This window comes from Parasteatoda tepidariorum, chromosome 5 (genome assembly GCF_043381705.1).
Source record: "Parasteatoda tepidariorum isolate YZ-2023 chromosome 5, CAS_Ptep_4.0, whole genome shotgun sequence".
Classification (NCBI taxonomy): domain Eukaryota; kingdom Metazoa; phylum Arthropoda; class Arachnida; order Araneae; family Theridiidae; genus Parasteatoda; species Parasteatoda tepidariorum.
Window position 1 is genome coordinate 58,056,290 of NC_092208.1, and position 24,787 is coordinate 58,081,076.

Genomic DNA, 24,787 nt, shown 5'->3' on the forward strand with positions numbered 1-24,787 from the left:
TTATTGCTGAATAAGAAAAATTTCTTAGCATAATTACCGTAACTGATTACCGTAGTAGACTTCGAATGTAGAGTTGAATCGAAAATAACTTTAAAGATACTTAATAACAATTTAAAAACTTTATTTCATTTCAATTGAATGCTTTTTATTTTTTTACTATCGCACTTTAATTATATGCTAGAATAAAGAGTTCCATTCCTAGAATTTATTGACCTGATTCTTTTTAATAGTTGTTAATGCTTTTAAATTTCAAATCTGAATTTCTTTTCCTTGATATAAACATTAAATGGAATAAATTCGTTTTAATTCTTATCTCAAAAGGTCAACATAGTTTAAAATAGTTTAAAATAAAATCCTGTTCTTAATGATTTCAATTGCTCGTTACGTTTAAAGATAATGCCAGGTTTTGCCATATAATCTTTTCTTTTTATATAATGATTTTTTACGCTTCAGAAATTTCATTCGAAGTCAAAAAGTTAAAATGCATGTAAAAAATAATTAAAAGTTAATTTACTCCCAAACGGATGATTTAAGAAAAAATGAAAAAATCCGTCCATATAAAATTATATTTCTATCCGTATGATCAGTATACATATAATCCGTATTCCTATCCGTATAAAATAATATTCGCACAAAATGTTTTTTTTTTCTTTCTTTATTTTTTNTTTTTTTTTTTTTTTTTTTATTAAAGTTTTTAGTAGAAAAAGTAGCTTAAGATAGTTACTTTTCGAAAAAAATTTTATATCTCGTAATTGCAGTTTTTATAGTTTTTTTCCACATTAAGACTTTTAATTATGTTGGTGTTTCCAGTTATATATTAAATTATTTAAAAAAAAATTTCTCGTATAAAAATTCTTACAGCAAACATACTTAAGAAATATAATGTCGACTTCTAAGTGAATGACCTTCATGCTTAAAATCATAATCCAAAATTATTATATTATTATTTTTTTGACATCATTTTATACACTAGAATTTTTAATTACTTTGTACACGAAGAAAAAAATTCTGATAAAACTACAGTATAGTATGGTAATTACATTTCTGGTATTAAAAAACAACAACACAATTCTCATAATCAAAGCCAGCATATACGGTAAACGATTCATTTGGTAATGTTTCTCTTCTTATAGTAACGGGCTACCAGAAATTCTGGTTTTCTAAATTATAGTTCTTATTACCACACATTTAGTATAAAACACAAGCAGAAAAGTAAATTTAACCAAATTAGTGACTTTTATGCCTTGCTCTATGGCATCAATCATAAAATTACCAAATTTTAATACATTTACCATATTTTATCACACTTTATAGGACTATATTTTCTTGTTAAACTTACGAAAACCATTACTAAAAAGATCACAGAATTTTTGGTGTTTGCATATAGCCAGAAGCGCGGTAAATTTTACAATATTCTGATAGTTTTGACTATACTTTTTCTCAGAGTAGTTAACTTGCAATTCATTTTAGAGTTTAGTGGTACAAGAGTTAAGATTGATTTGCTATTGTTTAATGGCTGATTGGACAAACCTTAGACAACGTCAAACATAAATAGTATTACTTGATCCAAAGAAGGATGATCAAAAAGTGCTAAAAATAGAATTAAGATATACGGAAAATAACTGGGGCATCGTTTTATCTTGGAAATAATGCTCACGTAAAGTAAACAAACGAATGAAAAGACTTAACTATCCCAAAGTATTTTACTGTATGTTTGTAAGCGGAGCCCCCAAAGTTCGTTTAAAATCCACTTTAGAATCTAGACACACGCAATGTTGAAATTTTCATTATAAAATTATGGTAAAATAACCGGCACCAGTATGTCCATTCAATTAACCATAAAGTTTACGGTTTATTAACTTTTACTGTCTTGAAACTGTTTACAATTATACGGTTAAAAAACTTTCAATACCAAACTATGGTTTTTTAACCATTTATAACTAGTATGGTTTCTAAACGGTAAAAAAGAAATTTAACTGGACATTGGAGATAGTTTATCAGCTTTATGGTGCTGCCATCTATGCATGAAGGAGAGTATCACATTCTAACAGGCCAGAGACACAAATTGAAAACTTCAGGACACCGGAAATTCTTAATGTGTTGATGGGAATAGAGAAAATATAGTGGCGTCACCGCTGGGACTCGAACCCCTGTTCTGTCAATCATGAAATCGATAGCTTAGCCCTCTTGGCTATAATATGTACCCAGCTGCAAGGAACTAAGTGGCTTCATTAGGTGGCCTAGTTCGTGCTATAAAATTCTGGTTGTTTAACCGTATTAGGTGAAAGAAGTTAATTAACGCTTTTTCTCCCAGTTAAGAGCTTGAATATCATCGTGTTTATTGTTATTTGACTCTTTTGCTTGAATATGGTAAAATAACAACTAAAATTGTTATTTAACCATTTTTTCAGAGAAATGTCTAACAGTGTAGCAATACAAAAGAAAGTAAATGAGATTCAAATAGATTCTTAAATGACTTTCCGTAAAGTAATCAGATCATGCCAAATTTTACTTTTTAAAAATTCACTGAAGGGTAAGTACAGTATCTTGAATTTCACTGAAGAGTAAATTTTGTTTCCTATAATTCCTCGCGCTCTCTGTCGAAACCGCTCTGTTACATTACGAGGTAAAATATATTCGCTTTAATTGTGTGCCTACATGATAATTTATTGTGTTGACTTTGTAGATAAAGTCATTCAGTTTTATAACAAACAAATCATAAAGCACGTAACTATTTAAATTTTACATGCATTTCACGATCCTGCTTTTGTACACAGTTGATTAAGTGAGAACAGGATGTCTACATGAAACATTTAATGATCTATTGTATATATCACACTAATAGATGCTAGACTAAAAAAATTGCATTTTTAAAAGAGCTGTCATAAATTTGCTAATGTCTTTGCATACAAATAAGTTTAAAATCCAGACAATGAGTGCGTATATTAAAAATGTGAGAATGATTATATCTTAACTTTTTTTTTTTACATTCATTTATATGTATAGATAAATGCAAATAGAATCATAAATAGCTTTTTTTAAGAACGATTTCAAAAGCATAATTATTGATGAGGGTTATATTAATATTGAAATGCAATGTTATTTCAAAATTTACTTTTAAAATTTCCAATTTTATTAACAAATACTGTACATTTATTTAAGAAGTAAACAATTAAATAATGAATCCAAAAAAAAAAGAAAAAAAATATTAATTTAAAATATTTAAACAGTGGAAATTCATATACATATAACTATTGATTCAATTTATTTTTCCAAAAAATATTACTTTTATTATTCCGTTAAACTGAATCCCACTTAAGTAAACAATAATAAAAATACGGATTAATTTATTCTCGTTACTACGAATGATCAATATTATTTCAGTTTAAAAAATGTTATAAATAAAACTTATGTTTGTAGAAAAAGTTAAGGAATTAATGATTCTGAAAATTGAATTAATGATTTTAATCCGCTTTTAAACACATTTAATAAAGCTGCTTGTTTGTTAATATGCATTAAAATTCCCTTTTTATTTATTTTTACAATAAACATTTTATGATCCTATTAAAATAAATCCACTTTAACCGCTTTTTAATAAAACATTTTAATACTTTGTTTCATTTCATTACCGTACCATTGCCGAAACGATTATAGTAGCGTATTAACTAAGTGTAATAAAAAGTTGTATACGTAGTTAGTAACAATTCCCCAAGCTTAGTTCAATTAGTAGTTGAATGTAAGCTGTTGTGTTATTATATTAAAATTCTTGTGAGAATATTTTAAAATGCTTTCGTCAAGAATAAAAGCTTTAAAATATAGAAAGCAAGAAATGAATTGAATAAATTGTTTACACATTTTTCTTTTTTAATTACATGCCCCAATTTTGAAAAAATGCTTATTTTTGCTGATATAAGACTAAAAATGTGCTTGTTTTTTTTTAAAGAAATGTTTTTATAACGAAGCCATTCTAATGCATATGAAATATGTGTCATCAGTGACTAAGCGAAAAATAAATAAATAAATAAATGAATAAATAAATAAATATTTGGTTAAATTTATATTTCAGTTTTGTAACTATGCGGTAATACGAATATAATTTTGAGAACTAGAATTTAAGGTAAATCGTTATCATATAAACGTAAAAATTACCAAATGAATGGTTTAAATATCATATATTTTGGTTTTATTAACCAGAGTTATAGCTTTTTTTAACCAGAAATGTAAATTACTATACAATAGGGTAATTTTACCTGAATAGATTTCTCCGGGCACTTTGCGATATTTCTAAAGATAAATAATTACATCAAGAATTTATTTTCCTTTACATATATACTTTTTAATCTGTATTAAACGAAACAATTAGTTTTACCGTATTTCCCTACAGTATTAGTTTTATCATATTACCTCATATAGTCATATATCTTTGCTAACTTAATAAATAAAACATGGTAAAATGTATGATAAAACAAAATGAGTTTGAGATCAAAATTAGGAAATGATCAGTAATTTCATAAATTGAAATTCTTGAAATTGCCTTAAAATAACTCAACATGATAGTGTCAAGAATGAAACACAAATATTTTTTATTTTACATAGAAACTCAATATTTAGTTTTTTATAACTCAGAACTTTTTGTTCAATAAACTAATCAATTGTTTTGTCTACTCAATTTAGCCTCGCCATTTCTGCTCTTCCTTTCTGCATCTAAATATTTTATGATTTTTTCATAAATTTCTATTAATAAATTAATAAAAATCAAGTGTGAAAAATTATTTAAAAAAATTTACTTTTAAGGAAAAAGATTTGTTTGGAACAATAATTAAACAATATAGTGTTAAAATACATTGAATTCGTAAACAAACGAGCCCTCTGCACCCCTTTACAATTATTGTTTTGAGAAAAAATTATGGTCAAAACTACTACAAGATAGTAAAATTTACCGTGTTTCTGGCTATATGGGAATACCAAAAAGCTCAGTAATTTTAACCAAAGCGATTTAATAATGATTTTAGTAAAATTAACAATAAAATTTGGTGTGGAAAAATCTGATAATTTTATCATGGTACATTAGAACATAGTATAAAAACCATTTATTCGGTTAAACTTACTTTTTAATGAATTTCCAGTAAACCGTTACTACATGAATGGAAGAATTACCAAATGAATAGTTTAAGTACCATGTATTTTGGTCTTAACAATTTTTGTTTGTGCAAGAAATGTCATTATTATACTTTGCAGTAATTTTGCCAGGTTTTCTTATCCATGAATAATATTACCGTAGAGATTCAGTTATTGTTCGCGATTTTCACAAGTAACTTCCAGACTGTCTCATTACGTTTGTAATCGAAAATGGATCCTCTAGTTTACCAGAAATAAACTTTAAGGATGTAGAAATATCGAAAATTAATTCTACCATTAAAAGCATATGAATCATCGCAAATCTTAGAAGCATATCTCGAAAAAGAAAAAAAGTACAGTTGATGATCGTTCTTTTGATAGCAGAAATTGGGCAATAATTTTTGCTATTAAATCTTATTATGCTTTGTCATTAGCAGGTCTATTATATTGTGCGAAAAACGATTCATCTATTTCTATTGACATCTGGATAGCAGTCAGAACAGCAATCTATAGCTTGTGCCAACCATTCACGCATCCGTGATCAATCGAACAACAGATCATACATCTTTTTTCAGAACAAGACTGACCGAGTTATTGAAATGCCCAGTATAAAAATAATTACTTTTCTTCGTGAAATTTCAGTATATAGTAATTTATTTATACGGAAATGATTTTGATTGATTTTTCGTTTTTGTTCAAATAGAATAATAAACAATTGTAAAAGTAAATAAATTTTTTGGTATAGAATAATTACTACTAGTTTCAAATGCACTATTGGAATTTTAGTTAGGAAATGGATGGTGTTTTCAATGCAAAGTAAACAAAAACAAAATTTTGAACTGTTTACCTCCACGACTTCCTGATAGAAAGTTTGCAACTGCTTATTACAGCTTGTTATGCATGGCGATATTTTCAAACAAATAATTCTGTTTTCAATAAAAAAACTAAATAATATAATTTTTGAGGTCAAGTATTTTATGAATATTAAAGTTATGAAGAATTTCTGGTGAGTTTGAATTAAAAATTTGTTATTTGTACACAGAGTTAAAATTCTGGCAAAATTGTCGTACTGTATAGTGATAACATTTTTGGTTTAAAAAAAAGTAATTCCAGGTAAACCAAAATATAAGTTATTTTAACCATTCATTTAGTAATTTTTCCGTTCTTATTGTAACGGCTTACCGGATATCGGGGTTTTCAAAATTATAATTTTATTGCAACACATTTAGTAAAAAATACAAAACTAAAGAGTAGATATGTACAAATAAATAGTTTTTATGCCATACTCTAAGGTATTATGATAAAATTACCAAATTTTACCACGTTTAACCAAATTTTATCGCATGTTATAAATTCATATCTTAATGTAAATTTTCATTAAAATAATTACCAAAGCGCTCCTTTAAAATGTGTTCCCATAGAGTCCGAAGAACGGTAATTTTTCCCAAATTCACATAATTTTGACCATAATTTTTATCAGTCTAGATATATTATTAAAAAAGGCAACATGGTTGCTATAATTAGAAAGAGCTTTCTTTTTTGGCAGCCTTTATTTGGTTTCTTTTGACTTGTTTAATACTTATTGCTCTTGTTTCAAGGAGTGCACAGTGTATACGGTTGTGTGACTATTTAATTAGTGTAGCGAGACAATGTTTATTTTCCAAACTATCATTTAAATTTCGTTAGTATATTGTTGATAAGATAGTAAGTGTTTTATAACGATTTTTATTCTAATATTAATTTTAAGTTTTTATTACTTATCAAACCACATGTTTATTATCCTTTCAGTATTTATGTTTATTGTCATATCATTACATGCACCGTGTCTTCACTATTTACAATCTTTTCATTATTTACGGTATTCGCTGCTAACATAGCGAATATCTAAGGCTAAATAGCCTCAAAATATACCGACAACAGTAACCCGGAAATAAGAGCGATAAGGAGCCTGCAGCGCTCCGTAGTGTAGAAAACATCATCCGGTAAAATAACCTCGCTGTAAAACTTTTTTTTTCTTTTTTTTTTTTTAAATTTCCAATGAGCTGCACAATCGGTCTTTCCAATGAGCAGACCTAGTGCGTTCTCCAGAGGTGGTATCTACTCTTTCAGGACCACCACAATGGGTGAGATACCGTTGGTCATGTTAATTTGGACGTCTAGTTTCTGCCACACTAGATGGCAGCACCGAGACCTCGCTGTAAAACTACCTACAACAAATTGTCTGCCTATCCAATTTATCGTAAGAATTACGGTTAGGAAAATATCTTTGCCTGCACACGTTTGAAATCACGTATGGTTGTAAAATCTTGAATAGAATATTAAACGCTTTTGAAACAATTAACCATTGTATTAGTATAAAAAGAACAAATTAAATTTAAAACTCATTGCACAATTGAGTGAATAAAAGATCTAAGACTGATTTTATAGTATTTGAGTTAATGTGCTTAAAGTTTAATAAGAAATGTACAAGCTAAAGTTTAAATTCCTCGCATTATTGAATAGTAAAAAAAAATTCAGAAGAAAAAATTCGAAGAAAAAATTTAATAACTAAACAAAATAAATTCAAAATTCTTTGCATAATCGAAGAGCTAAGTGAATGAAAGATCTAAGATAAATATTAGTGAATTTGAGTAAATGAGCTTAAACGTTATACGTTTAAAAGTAGAAAATGAAGACTATTTCTTGTTCATAAGCTTCATAATTGCCGAAATTTATAAATCTTTAACACTCATTTTAAGCTATTTGTCTTATGGCACTTCATTCTTGGCGTTTTACTTGGCTGTCGAAAGAAAAATTATCTAAGATTACTCGTTGGCTGTATATTTATATTCTTTTCCTCCATATTCACACAAAAACTGTTACTTGGATTCTTCATCCACTGTAATCTTTGAAATTGAAAGATTGAGCTAAATAATGGAATATTTAAAAATGCGATAATTATTGGGGAAAATAATAAGTTTCCGCAATAGTTCTAAATCCTTTTCAATAATGACATTTATACCCTTAATCTATTCAGCTCTTAAATTATCACTAGTTTCAAACACATTTAATTAATTGCATTTGAAGAAATAGTCAATAGTTTTATGCTCAATATAAACATAATAACACTTTGGGAAATTCAAGTAATACAAATTAGTCGATATACGGAAATAATTCAATAGAAATAATAGATATTTATATCTTAATAAAAAAATCTCTAAGTAATGAACGAGATAAAGTTCAGTTTACCATGAAAACTAATTATTAAGTTTTACTAGTTCTATTTCCATAAAAAAAAGATAAACTAGTGTAATAAGTATAACTAAAATAATCCAGTTAAACAACTGCTATATTTTCTTTAAAAAAAAATGGGCATATTCCTCATTGTGGATGCATAAATACAGCTTAAAAAACGTTTAATAACTTCCTATTGTTTTAAGAAAATGATTATTTATCAAATCTGACTGAAAGAAAAGAAACACTATTGAAATAAGGAGTTCATTTCGTTTATCTTATTCCAAGAAGTTAATTTCTCTGTTCTTTCAGTAATAATACTAATATTTGAATCGCCACAAAGAATAAATGCACACATTAATCCAGTTCATACTTTTCTTTCCATCTAGGATTTTCTTAGATAAGATATTTGTTTTAATTGACATAAATGTAGGATTGTGGTTTAAAAACATTAAAAAAAATTGTACAGTTATTCGTTTTACCATTTAACAGCTGTTTTTGATGGAAGAGTAAGCTTAATAATTCTATTTGATATAAAAAGTTAACAAAGCAGAACTGAAAACAATAATTTTGAATCCAATTCTTTTAGAGTAATCAAAATAAGTATTATGTTTTAGTTTTTATTATTTAATATTGATTTTACATAAAGTTCATTGTAAGCTGTAACACACACAAAAGTTTATCTAAATATGAATAGCAAATGCAGCCATGATATTTGGATACTTTTCCGAGTGACATGGATTGTAATGTCGTGCATTTTACTTTAAAATAAAATAAAGATATACATGGTTATTGTCATTTTCATAAATTATATTTCACATTACGTACAAAAACGTCTAGAAAAACAGAAATCAATAAATTTAGTAACTAAAAAAATACGATGATATTTATTTCACGAACATTAATAAAAATCCTAAAATATTGAAAAACAGACCTACGATTCAGTATTTCCCGAGTGTTACAATGTTTTTCTAGATAACTGAAATGATTAAAAGCAATTTTTTTAAAAAAAAATTTATTAAGACAAAATTTTAAAATCAAAATATAGTGAATTGGGATTCATTTTTGACCTAATTGAAAATCTCTGATTTTTTTCAACGAATTGAAAATTTGGCGATTTTTTAAAGTTTAAACTATGGATGTAAATTCTGTTTCACAAATTAGAGCTAACTATCTGACTTGTTTTTTGATATTGTTAAAAATTTGATATTATCTATAAATTTATTTATTTTTCATTTTCATAAATGAATCACTCTGGGGAAATTTTTTTTATAATTTTTGTTGTATAAGAATTTTCAACTGATCTTGGATATTTACACATCACTGATTTCAAATCTGCAAATGATTTCTTTCTGCAAGCTACAGTTTTTTTAAATGTCATTTTTAGTCAATTTTTTTCTCAAAATGTACAAGATTAAACGATAAACCTCTTGAGGAGTTTGGGCACATCATCATGATTAAAATTGCATAGGAACTCCTGCACGGAAATGTCGTCTTATGACGTTAGGGGCGCTTCCTCATTATGTGTGTTTCTGATCAGGTTGTAAAAGGGAAGCGCTTCTACCGGCATATGGCGACATGTCTGGGCATTAGGTTCTTATGTAATTTTAATTCTGATGTGTCCTAACTGCCTTAGAAGTTTGTCACAACGTTTACTGTTATATATAAAGTTTTTAAAATTGTCTATTTCTATATTTAAAAAAAAAAAGAAAAAAAAAACTAGGCAAAAAAATGTCGTTTTACAAATAATCTACTGCTTTAGAAGAAAAACTAATTTCAGATTTGAAATCCCCACACCCAAATTAGGCAAGATCAAGTATTTGTACATGTGCAACAAAAAAATTGTTCCCTAGTGTTATCAAACAGTTAAATAGCTTTAATAACTCAAACCAGCTAAATAACTTTAAAAGGATGAGTTTAAAATCAAATATATATTATTTAAAGAACATAAATCTGAAATTAAAAAAAATAACAGTTATCATCAATACAAAAACGTGATAAAAGCAAAAGGGTAGCTCTTAAACAAATGTAATACAAATAGTAGGTGAAAAGTTCGATTCGATAAGAGCATGCCGTAACTGAAAACTAATCCGTCGAATTTTTTCATGTAAGCGATCTGTTAAAAAAAAACTTTATGAATCTCTTGTTTTAGATATCATATCCTTCCGCAATGTAAGAAAAAAAAACAACCAAATACTGCATGAGTTGAATATAAAACAGTGTTTTTCGGGGTGAAAGTTTAAAAAAAGTGCTTGTCAAGTTTAGAACAAAAATAATTCCCCGCGGGCATTGTCAACAACCATCAGCGACGGTTCACACAATTCAGCTTCTTTGGCACAAACTTTTGCTTTATAGAATATTAATCAGAAAACGGAATAAGCTGACCTGTGCATCTCTTCGAGTTAACTTTGGGGCAAACATAAATCTCGAAGACGTGTCTTAACAGTTTTAGAAAAACCACCAGATTGTATTTTATCTTATCCCTTTGGCCGAACTTGCTCTACTTCCTCATAGAGGTTTTCGACGCCGGTCGTAATGTCGACTTCTGCCCCCTCAAATTGTTTATATTTTCACGGTGACTGGACCATTCTGGACTTTTTTTCTGGACTCTACTTACATCATAAGATTATTTGAACAAGGATGGCTATTGAGTTTTAAATGAATTCGATGAATTTTTTTTTTTTTACCTGTAAATTGAGTCAATAATGTCAAGACACGTTTTTTAGCAAAATAATTTCGATAGTAAACTCATTAAATAAATACTGTACAAAAATTATGATAAAAGTGGTTTCTCACAGTTGTAAAATAAAAATTATAATTAAAAAAAAGAACTAAAACAGCTTTTATGTGGTTCAAAAAAATAAATATTCAGTTTAACTAATAAGAATAGATTTGATGAAGTCTCAGTTAATTTTTCAGAAATATTTATTTAATCCGAAGTTTATCTTTAAGTATTTTATAACCGTCGTTAAATTTGGGTTTACGACTACCAATGTTCAGCCCCGTAGCTTTGTAATTTTGAACTCAACTCAGATGACAATAAAAGTGACAATAAATTAGATGACAATAAAAAATACATTCACAAAAACACACACATTCAATAATAAACGAAAAATCCTCATTTTGATTATTTATCCTTGTTTAAATTAAGCCGATTTCAAATCATTTAGAGCTTTAACTTCTAAATAATTAGATAATAAGGAACAAATGATCAAGGTCTAATGATCAATTGATATTTATACAAAGATATCATAGGAAAAATATTTATATATTGATGTATGCTTTCAGAAATCTTTCTGCGATATAATTTTGGAAATAATTCTTTTAGTGATAAATGAAACGCTTTTGCAATCTTTGAAAGACATTAATGTTTCAGAAATGTAAGCGAATTTATTTCAGAGACAGATTTAAGAATGAATCAACAATGAAATATTTCGATTATGTTATCGTAATAATTTTTGCAGTTGAGAAATTTCTGTGTTTTGTCCTTTTAGCTGACGAAATTAATAATTTTTACTTCTAAATATACGTTCAACACACACAAATTCAGAGTATTTTTTAGTTTCAATTATATATTAAATTCAGTGACTAAGTATATATGACATGTCCATTGAAACCGGAAAAATATATGTGCATGATTGCAAAAAAAAAAAAAAAAATTCACCTGTTCTAATAAAACCACACTGATTTGCTTAGTGGACAAAATAAGGAAATAACATATTTTGACAATTATTCCTCATTCTCTTGTTGAATCTGGTTTATTTCCTCTTAGATTTTTTTGCGTATGACGGAAAAAAGACCTGGTGGACTCTAAAGCAGTTTTTTTTTTTTAATAATAGAATAGTTGAGTTTTAAAAGCTGCAGATGTCCCATACAATTACTTGAAAAAGATATGGCAATACGGCACGTGCCTCAAGTTCAAGGAAAACTTCCGAATATGAATTCTTTGTTTAATAAATTAAAGTCCATTGTTGTGATTGATAAAATCTCCATTGGTATTGATCTTGGCGAATGTTATCTTTTTTTTTTATCTCATCTATGTATGTCAGTGGACTACGCCAATTTTAATTTGATATTCCATTATTTTCTTCGCCAAAACAATTACGCTGATGAGTATTACTGAGATTTTTTTTTCCTGCTTCTGTTAGAAATTTTTGAGCATATTGAACCACAATATTGTTTAAATTCACTGTTAACTTAATAAGGTACTAAATGAAACATATTTACGTTCTTAATTATTGTTGTAACTGTACAATTGATAAGACAAAACATGATTTAATTTGTACGGAGATGACATGATCCCATTTAGCACCTTATTATTGAAATTCGTTTCGTATTTATAGTTCAAGTACTTTTATACGTTAAATAACTTTTTTGGGAATATATAAATAACTTGATTGCTTCAGTAAAAATACAAAATGGACAAAAACAACTTTTTCCAACCAACTATAACAAAATACTAGAGATTTTTGAATGAATGCTTTGATTTAAAGGGGATAAAAATTTTGGAGTAAACATTTAACTGCTTTTAAACAATGTTTCAATCTGAGTCTTATCTTTTGCTAATGCTACAGAAAATTATAATTTTTATCTTAATGAAAATTTCAACGGTTTTGTTTAGGAAAAAAAGGTAAAGTAAAATTAAGAACGAAATTTTAAAACCATTTTAAATTCTCTGTATAAAAGCATACAGAAAATATAGCCACATAAATTAACATCCTTACAATAAATATGAGCCTGTTTCTTGCTTTCTTATTTTTAAAGGTAAGATAGCTGATATTTTATTTTCTATAAGTTATGTTTTAATTAGTATTTAAAATTTTGAGTAACTTACAAACTGTTGTTATAATACACAATCATTATTAACTATTGCATAAATTAGCCTCCTCCAAAATTCTCTAAACTTGCTTTATTTTATTAAAAAGGATGAAATTGAATTTAAAAAATAATATGTCTGGAGTAAAAGTTGTCTTCTTCTAAAATTTAAACTTTTGTTGCTGAGCAAAATAAGGCTTATTAAAACACTTTTTTAAGAACATTTTTCTGATATAGGTTGTAATTGGTCAAATTTTGAAACAGCTAAATTGATTGTATATTTGTGGGGTATTATTTAACTGAAAAATTAATTTAATATAGCGTGAAAGAAAATTTATCATTTGCGTAGTTTTAAAGATTCGTAAATTTCAAATAGCAAGATAAATTATAGTTTTCCATTAAATTTTAGTATTACGAAGATTTTATTTACAAGAAAAGATTTCAAAAGCATGTTCTTTGTTAGCCTTTTCGCACGAGAAACAACTGCTCGTGAAACAACTGCTAGTTAAGTTCAAAATCATTAGAACATTTTTTTAAATAAAAGCATCCCCTTCGACGCATAAAATTTTTTTGAAATTATTTTTGAAAAAAAAATATTCTAAAATGGAAAAATTTCCTTTTTAGTGCATTCTTGCTCTTTTAATTCATACTTGTGTAATTAGTAATCATATTAAGCTCCTTGCAATTTCTAAAACAAATTATGTAGTTTTGTAAATACCAAATCGTAGCTGAGGAGATCAAACTTCGCAGAGAACTACAGTAGGAATTTACGAAAAAACCATGAAAAAAATCGTTTTAAAAAGTTTGACATTTTAACTTGTTGTCTGCTTTGGAAATGTTTCTAAAGGGAGAATTAATACCATGTTCATCTAAGAAGCAAAAAAACTCAGTTCAAAAAATTTGCAATAGATCCAAGATAGTTAAATTTAACATCAACTGAAGACTTCTTTTAAATAAAATTACCCCTTTAAACAGAAAAAATTTACAAATTAGTTTGGAAATAATTCAAAAAATGAGAAATTTTATTCTTCAACATAATTTTAGAATTAATTCATACTTGATTAATTTACAACTAGCGTGTCATGTTCAAAGCAAAATCTACAGCGTGTGATGCTGCTCCTTTTAATTTGCCAATTTTTTTACAAGCACATAAGATTTAAACGAGGTCAAATTAAACTAACTGTTATATTAGAAATTTTCGAATTTTTTTTAACTTTTCAAACTATGAAATTTTAAACTTAAAACATTAAAGCTTTTTTTCTTTCGTATAACTCTTACTAAAAGAAGAATTTATTACGTGTATATCTATAAAATAAAGAAACACCCTCCAGAAAATGTATAATAGATCCAAGATAATTAAATTTGACATCAGCTAAAGATTATTTTATAAATAAAATGAACCCTTAGTTTTGAAATAATTCATGAACAAAAAAGTTTAATTTTCCAACTTAAATTTTTGAAGCTATTCATACTTGTTAATTTTTCAACCAGTATGTAATGTTCTCAAAATAATTCCTGTAACGTGTGATGATGCACCTTGCAATTTTTCCCAAAACAACAACGCGTAGCAGATGAGATCAAGTTACGAGCACTCTATTACGTTAGGAGTTTCCAAAATTTCTCAATTTTTGAAGCCATGAAAAATTTCAGAAAAAAATTTATTTCTGTTGCACGTGGTGATGCACCTTACAATTTTTCTCAAAACACCAACGCGAGGTCAAGTTACGCAGACTCTATTACGTTAGGAATTTTCGAAATTTCTTCAATTTTTAAAACCACGAAAAAGTTTAGAAAACTCCCAGACATTTAAACTTTTACTCATCCTTGTAACTATCACTAAAAGTAGAATTCATTCCGTGTGTGGGATTGTAATTTTTCTCTCCACTGGGCCCCTTCACCGAAAAATACATGTTACAGAACAAAATTATATGCACTTGTGTGTGCGTGTCTTACCAGTACAACATCACCCGTAGAAAAGAGAAATCAAGGTCAACCTGTAATGCTCCAGTTAATAGTCAAAGGGGAAAAAAATAAGAAAATTAAGGGACACGGAAGTTTTCCTAAACAAAGGTATTGTACTCTTTCTCTCATCGTATTTTCTATCTCAGACACCAACAAAAAAAAAATCGTGTCTCAAAATCCTCACGCTAAAACACAAAAGAAAAATTAGCGTAGCGAAACGAATATCTCTTTCAGAACGTCACTCCCATTACACACGAAATAAAGTGCTAAGCACTGGAATTTTTCATTACAGATTACACGGGTTGTTATAATGTTGTAAAACTAGTATGAGGTGCACACGATTTTCAAGGCGTAGGAAGATGTCCTGTTAAATCCGAAGTTCTTATGGTGATCTTCTAGAATTATCGGCGAAGAGTCTTTGAATGGACAATGTACCATCTTCTTGGGGCTGGACGATAGCAGCTTTTATGTTTCCTTTACTGATTTTTCTGTTCGATTAGAAAAAATGAGGGTGTATTCTTAGTTTTAATCACGCCTCTTGAATTGTTTCGTGTCGAAGAAAAGAATATAAATATAAAGGTGGGACTTTTAAGTATCTCGTCGAGCAAATAAATTTTAGTAAGAATTTTTAAATTATTCTAACCTTTCTGTGGTCAAATGTGAAACATTGTTTTTTTAAAAAGGAAATGTTTTTTTCCTATTATTTTTAAAAATGATGTTCAATAATCCATTTCCTCAGTTAGTCGTTAAGCCTAACCTATTCATTCAGAACAAAATTACAATGCATCTATTATACAGTCGTTCTTCTAAAACCAGAAATATGAGTTGCAACCTTTTACTTTTTTTTTCTTCTTCAATTTATGAGATGTGTGGTTGGAATATTTTTTTTTTCTAGATAATCTCAGTCGCAAGTTTTTAGAAAAGTGTTGTTTTTCCCATGTGAATTAGATAAATGTGAGCTTCTCAGATATAAGCATTCAAATATGATTTTTGAAGTTAGATCTTTTGTGCATTAGAATTAGCATAATATATTTTATATCATTTAAGTAATTTATTTCTCTTAATCCGTTTCTCAATAAATGCAATGATAATTTCTTTCTTTCTCTCAGTAATCTGCGAAAATCAATTTACTTTAAAAGATTCTCCCTGCATCTGCCTTCAACATTAACCTAAATGATTGAAAATTATTCGCTACATTGTTTTGTTTTAATTAAAAAAAAGTCGTCATTTATTCCCTTGTCTGTCTTTTTTAATTCTCACGAACGAATTTTATATTTTTAAGTCAAGGAGAAAAATCATTAAACAAATACCTCGCAATAATTTGTAACGATTCATAGCCAATCCGAGAATTCTTTGACTTTCATTGGCAAAGTGAAAAATAACGTCACGAATTCACTTGCTTATGTAATTTTATAGCGGAATAATAAGCTCTGTTGAGTTGTTTCTCAGTTTCGCATTTCATCCGTTACTTTAAATTCGAACTATGAAATACTATTTTTGGTTTTTCCTTGGAATGTCGTGAGCTCTGCTTAAAAAATATTAAAAAATAAATTTTTTCTATCTTAATATCTTGTTCATTTTATATTCCACTTCTTTTTTTATCATATTTTACTTGGAATTTAATTTTATTTGGAACATCCTCTACCTATAACGCAAAACAAAGAAACCGTCAAAATTACGTTTCAAATAAGAAACGAATGTTGTAAATTTAGGGTTTTCACATGATAAAAAGAGTCTCAAAAATATATAAAGAATAATAAAAGAAAATTTAAGAAATTCATTACAGAGTTTAATTGTTTGAAATAAACTCGGAATATTTTTCAGGTTTATTAATTTTTCATATTTCTCAAAAAATTAAAAAGTGACTAACACTGTAAAAAATACCTTATCAAATTACAGTAAATATAACCGGCACTCAAGCTGCCAGTACTTATTTCCATAAATTCCATTTTTATCGGAAACTGTTAAAGAACAAAAAATCAGATATACTATGATTTTTACAGTAATAATCCCCATAAAATCACTAAATTACTCTAATTAAATAAATATTACTGTATAAATTACGGTAAAATATTTTATTGTAAAAGGGATTTCACGGCAAAAGGGATTTCACGGATGATGCACCCAAAGTGCCGATACTTAATACCGTAATTTGATCTGGAATTTTTTACAGTGCACTACGCTTTGCAATATTGTATACCAGCAATTCCCAATATATTTATTTATTTTTGTTGCTATGGAACACTAAATGGTAGACTTTATTTTTGTTAATAACAAGTCAAAGGGTTTTGCCGACTAATAGAATAAAAATGATTGGCAATTGTAAACATATTAATCAACGAAAGACTATTATTTATTTTTCAAATATTCAAGGCGAAACATGGAATTTTTTCATCTGATAGTTTTAACAATACTAGTCTTAAAATTAAGTTTCATGCTAGACAATTGAATTTATAGATCTGAAGCTGCATCTAGTTTAGTTCTAAATTTGATTTTGGTGTATGCATAGGCTGAAAATGAATAAGCTGCATTATGATTTCCGTTTGAAATGAAAATGGGAAAGATCGGAAATAAACATAGAGAATGGTTATCAGGATTTGATTATTATTTTCAAATTAAAGGATTCGATACGAAATACTATTGCAATTTTGTATAAATGCTTACCCTTTCCATTAATCATTCAATATATTGTTAGTAAAAAGAGTAAATTTGTTTTAGTCCTAGCATTTTACTAACTTTACATAAAAGTAAACGAAGTTTTAAATAATTAATCGATATTTGATTAAATATTGATTATATATATGTATCAATTAGATATAAATTTAATTATAGGTTTAAAAAAATCATAACTTCTTAAAAAAAAGTCTTTGCTCTCCGAACCCCTGGATACGGTACGGTATCCTTACACCCTATTCTAGACACTGTGATAAGGAAATTAAAAAAAGGGAAGAAAGAGAAAAAACTTTAATTTTTTTTTCCTTTTATAACAATAAAGTTTATGAAAAGTACGAAACAAGGTATTTTTTAATATTGAACAAGCAGCCGAAATTCCAAAATAAATAAAATGAATAAATTAATAAATAAAATAAAAAAATAAAATGAATGATAATAATCACAATCATTCCCTTCAGCTTTACATTTCAGTCATATTTGTGCAGATTATTTTATTTATTTTTTTATTTACGTTTTGGTTGAATGTACGTTAAATTACAAACACCGATTCGCCAACAATGAATGTTTTCAACATGATCGAGAGTTTAGGCCTTTACATTCTGATTTGAAATTTGAAAGCAACTTCCTGATATGGAGAGAGCTATGGTAAATCATTATAAAAAAATATAATAGCAAATAGAACTAAAGTATTTCGATAGCGGTAATCGAACATATTTTGTAGTTCCACCCTATCATGTTAACAATCTTTTGAAAGCGACTCTCAAACCTTCAATTTTGGAACGATCATTACGATTTCTGTTTAGTATTTCCTGTCGATTTATTCTTTTAACTTCATTTTACAAAACACAAACCGGAAAAATAAATAGTTTTTGTTTTCAAGGAAATGTTTTATTTTACATTGTAAGAGGAAATCTCTTGTAATCACATCTCTTAAGACACTTATAAACTTGGAGATAGTTTGAAGAACTAAAATATATAATCTGCTCAAAATACGTGAGGAACGTATCTACACTTTCGAAGCTGTTGGGATTGTGCATAACAGAAATAAGGGGAAAAAAGCAATAATAAAATCGCTCACGAACATCTCTAGAAGAATTGACCTTGAAATGAATAGAACAAATAAAAAAAGTTTCCATATTTATTCGACTAATTGATGGAAGAATATTTTTAGAGATTGGCAACGATAGCAAAACGTTCCATCAACTTTTTTTTATAAACGCTTCTTAGACAGGAATGCGGTTGTTTGCTGATAGTGATAATTCATTGTTGTGTTTGCATGCGAAAGGTAGGCTTGTTTAAAAGGTGTAGTGCAGACAAAAAAAAATTATGTTCAAATCAGATTGCTAAATTAAGATATTTATACAGTGAGAAAAAAAAGCGGTCTTCTAAAATAGCTTTCGAACAAATTATCATACGTTTACGTGTATTTTTTGAAAAAATGATTAAATAATAATTTATTTGCTATTTTACCACATTTTACCTATTCAGAAATAACCATAAGAAACATGCTATTCAATAAGTCAACTGTGCGAAAAACTATTTATTAACTGTTTTCACTTAATACGATTAAACAGCAAGACCTTTATGCTCTCCAACTAGGCTCACAGACAATGAGAAACGAGTACACATTCTTTGAAAGCTAAAAGCTAAGCCCGTGTCATAAGGAATACAAATTCATCATCGGAAGCCTACTAATCTTATAGTGATAAATCTGTGGGGAATACCTTATAAAGCTACTTAGTTCCTTGTAGTGAGGTTCATACGTAAGCTAAGAGGGCTAATTTGTTAATCTCATGACCGGCTAAACAAGGGTTTAAATACCAGCTTTGGCACCACAATATTTCCTCCATTTCTTCAACACATGAGAAGTTTCCAGTGTCCAGTGAGACCTTGGACTTTAATTCTCGCTTAGATGACAGTACCACAGAGCTTAACAAAAAAAATCTAGCCTTTCCCATCTCTGAAGATGCATGACACTACTATATAAACTTATTAAGTCTCATTCTACGATTCATTGGACATAACACAATTCAACCAGAACCAAACTCCAAAGTTCATTATCTATTCAAAAGCCTTACATAATCTAACTCTAATATCCAGTTAAATTAAATTTTTACGTTTTTGAAACCATGTTAGTAGTGAAAGTTACAAAACCGTACATTTTTTTTTATTTATGTTCCTTTGATCATACCAGTTGCAAACGATTTAAAACCGTAAAGGTAAAAAAAAGAAAATTCCTAACCGTAAACTTGCGGTTCGATGGACAGACTGCTACTGGTTATCATTCTGGAATTAAAATTCTAACAGCGCAGAACTCAATTGTCATGGTTTCGAAAATTAAACATTAAATACAAATTAATTTGCAAAGATGATGATCTTAAGTTGTGAAAACAGACACGAAAACGTTCTTTCTTTGATTAAAAATGCCCTTTTTTCGACCGATTTGGATTCTCGACCTTCAAGACCTTGAGAATAGCCACAATTTGGAAAATATGGTGCCAATAGTTCAGGAAATCTATGGAAAGTTTGAACTTCTAAATATTAATATTACTTATTGAGTATTTCATCATAACCCCAGAATTAATAAAGAAAAAAAAATGTAATAAAAAAACTTGTTTATCTAAGGATTAAATGTAACCATATAGACAACATTTTTTATAATTATTTATCTTATTCAGTTTACGAATAATAAAAATAAAAACTTTTAATTGTAAAGTATACAGATTTTTACACCGATTCAATTTATGTAATTTAAAAAGAAAAAATCCAAAGGAGCAATTCTTCAGAAATAATAGTTATGGCGGCGCTGTGCCAAAAAGTGCAAATTAACATTAAAGGGCCCAAATTTTCGTCAGCTCTCCGTCCTAAATTATAACAACCATATTTTCTAGATAGTGAACAAAATAGCATATTTTATGTATTCTCGTTACTCCAATCAAATTATTGCACCCGATTATTCACTTTTAGCTTTAACCTGGGTTATTTTATATCTATTGTATTTCTAAAAGCACATTATATAAGAAGAAGAAAAAAATTAAAAAGGAACAACCTCAGAGAACACAATGAGAGGTTAGAAATGAAAAATGATGGTAATGAGAAGTTCATGGTGTGAATGCGGGAAGTTTACCTGCTGTTCAGTGTTGGAACAGTTAACGGCATCAAAAAAGTTAACCGCATAAAATAAACGAAGGGAAGACAGAGAAGAGAGTGCGATCTCTGTGGCCTTAGAACAAAAACGTTGAAAGAAATACTTCTTGCGCAACGAATGTAAAGAGAAGAACCGAAGTGAAGAAGTCAACAAAACATCTTATTTGTTCAAGTTTGTTGATGAATTAACTGATGTTTGGCAATGAAGCTTCTTGTGGCGAAGTTTTGTTTTCAAAAAGCAAGCTTCCGGGTAAATGTGACAAAGGACAAGAAGAGCTAAGCGTAACGAATTGCTTTTCTTTAAATTAGGAACGCGCATTCGTAAAGCACCGTCGCTTTGGAATTAGAAGTTTTTGGACAGTCCAGCCTTTTGAAACGATAGCTTGTTGCTCTTTGCTGCGTTTAATGATCCTTAACTAGCTTCTGTGTTTGTATCTTTGATGTATACAAAAGATTTTGAATCAGAAATTAGCTGTCCACTCTTTTGCAACGAATTCTTGTTTTAAGTTGTTGCAACCAATGATTCTTAACTAGATTTAGTTAAAAGTTTCACAGTTCGTAATCGTTTTTAAATTAGAAAATTTTCACTGTCCATTCTTTTGTAGGTTGTTTAGGATTTCATTAAATACAACTGTATGATCCGTGAAGTAATTAGGCACGCCGTAACCTTTACTATACTCTTCCGTAACTGCTTGCTCTCTATCGTGAAGTTTATTGTGAGAATTGTTTCTATAAATATCGACACTTTTAAGAAAATAAAGAAATTTTCCCACAGTGTTCGAAAATAAATTAATTAATGTCTTCCGGAATGGGAAATAAGACACTCCGACTGAAATAGGTTAATTCCAAATTAAGAAACGGATTTTTTTTAAACTAGATATTATGCCTATTTAATATATTATACCTTAATGACACTAAATAAATAAACATTTGCGTTAAATATCAAATCTTTCCTTACTAGTTTGAGTTAAAATACTTTAACAGGGAAAAAAATATTAATTAACTCAATTCCGAAATCTCCATTGTAAAAAATGAGTTTGGGAAAAAATGACCTCCCGGAACGTCTTACTGCTTAAAACACTTAGGGCATAAAAAGTAAGTTCCATTTTATGAAAAGATTAGTGTCGTACAGTTCAAGAAATAATTTACTTCATAACGAAAAAGTTTTTAAATTTTATTTTACTTTGGAAAAAAGGACATAAAATGAGCTCCATATTATAAAGAAGACATTTTTTCAAAAAAGAATTTTAAAAAAAAATTTAAATTAGGTAAGAAAAAGTTAAAATCCTGCTAGTTTGAATAGGAAATAGGTCGTAGATAGTGACTAATAGTAATAATTAATAAGGATTATCGAAAGAGCTCTAATAATTTAAGAGATTTCATACTGGAGCTGTCGAGGTTTTTATTCTAGCTGCTCAGATATTAAAAGTTTAATCGAAGAGAATAATTCTGCATGCATTGCTTTACGAAAAAAAAATTATAAACCATCGTGTGCAGCTACAATTTGAGTGCGCATTAAGAAACCTCCTTTCATTTTTAAAGCTCTTAATATAAAATTATCTTTATCAAAATGATCATTTCCCTCTAATAATAAATTGTTATGACGATTCCGGTAAAAATAACCATAATTCTGGAAATTCAAACCAAAATATACCATATTTAGACCATTTATTTGGGAATTTTTCAATTCATATGGTAACGGTTTACTGGAAATTTCGGCTAATTAAATTAGCCGAAATTTAATTAAATTTTGGCTTTCAAAACTATAGTTCTTATTACCAAACATTTAATACAAGAACAAAATTGAAAATTAAATTTAATCTAATAATTCTTTTTACACCATGCTCTAAGCTATCATGATAAAATTACAAAATTTTATCACATTTATAAAATTATACCACACTTACCAAACTTTGTCGCAGCTTATAAAATTATATTTAATTGTTAACTTTACCAAAATCTTAACCATATTCTGATAGTTTCAACCATACTTTTCTCCTCAGAGAAAGACATTAGTTATGTTTATATGCGTATTGCACTTATTTTCAGAAGAATTCTTTCACTTTCTAATTTTTAATTTAATTAATAAATAAAAATTAACTTAAAAACATTTTTTAAAGAAATATTTTGTTTTTATTTTCATCTACCGATAAGGATATACGTTATTGAAATTAAATCAAGGCTTCGAAAAATTATAATAAGTTTTTTTACGTGGATTTTTCATTCTGAATTCCGAAAAACCCGTTGCCCTAACGATTTTAGACTGATTGAGAAAATTATGCCACCAGAAAAAAAAGACAGTTTTTTTGGATCAGTTAAACTTTGCACTAAGCTTCTTTTCCACAACTTTTTATGTATTTTCGAGTTTGTCATTTTTGTATGTCTCAGGGCCAAGTTCAACTCTATTCCGCTCTGTTGCTCACTTGTGACGCAAACTAGACCAAATATGTAATCTCCGATATTGCTCTTCATTTTTAACCACTTTTCTTACATTATTTATTGTTAAAAAAATATTTCATTACATGTTATGCGCACATATGACAAAACTGTTTGATTTGATAACATGACCAGATCAGATACGTTACCTTAGATAGTTTGCTTTATTTTTCATGCATTTTATTTTTTGTAAAAAAAATTTTATCACATGTTCTACGAATCCATGATAAAACTCTTCATTTGATAACGGATATATCATTTCGGATATTGAGGTCCACTTTGAAACAATTTTTTTTATATTTATATAAAGAAAAATATTACATATTATGGAAATGTGAGACAGAACTGTGCGTTTGATCAACTCCTAGCCTGTCGTGATTTTTCAATCCTGCGGCTTGCTCTTCTGTTTGGCATTTTTTTGAATAAAAAAAAACTTGATTCTTGATTTTTTTTTGTAGTTCAGGTAAGAGGTTAAAAGCAACAAGTTCAGGCAATGCATTTTAAAATTAATAAAAGCTTGCATTATAATTGCGACCAACTAAAGCTAAGAGAAAGTCTAAAACAAAAAAGAGAGAGCAAGTCATGAAAGGCCGTTGGATTGTAAATTAGCCATTTCCGGCTGATATGCTGTCTTAGATATTGAGTTTTATTTTTTAAGCATTGCTTTAATAGTTCAAAAATTTCACTACAGGTTATACCTTCTACCTATAAACTGTTATCACCTTGCACAAAAATTTTTATAACTTCGTAAATAATTGAAGAACAAACAAAAGTAAACTATTTTTAGAAAGCTATGACTACAGAGATTCTGAATTTATAATACACGCAATTTCGAAAATTTTGTCCAAAATCTTGTTTTCACTTGAGTCAGATACCTTAACCATAGTGTTTTTGTTAAAAATTTGAATAATATGATATGCAAATCCATGACAAATATGTTCATTAAATAACATTACCAGTACAGATATGTTATCTTATATATTGTATTTTATCTTGTAATCATTTTTAAATGTCTGGTGATATTAACAAAAGGAGAAATGATAGATTGTCCAGGAATAAAATATTGAAGAATATTGATCTCTGACTAATTAAAGGGAAATAATCAGTTGTTTGGTAGCAGGCTTTTGGTTTCGTAGTTTTCGAAACACATAATTGTTTTTAATTCTGAACCTTTCATCCAAACCGACTTATGTTGACACAACATATATTTTCAGGTGGATCCTCCCGAAGATAACCACCGATTCATGAAGGCAAAATGAATAGTTTCGCTTTTTAAATTCTTATTCAAAAATTTCAACAATAACAACAAAAAACAGCGAAAGAATTGCAAATTTTTTTCTTGACCTCTTTCTTCGAATTAAAAAGATTCAAAAGTAAGTCGAAAATCATCCCAGCAAGAGATCCTTCATTTTTCTATCAAGCT

At 28.1% G+C, this 24,787-nt stretch overlaps 1 protein-coding gene across 1 annotated transcript in view; it reads right to left on the reverse strand.

The window, feature by feature from the left end:
* The window catches only part of LOC107437274 (uncharacterized), an 85,356-nt gene that overhangs the window by 23,688 nt on the left and 36,881 nt on the right, over nucleotides 1-24,787 (reverse strand). The window lies entirely within an intron of this gene.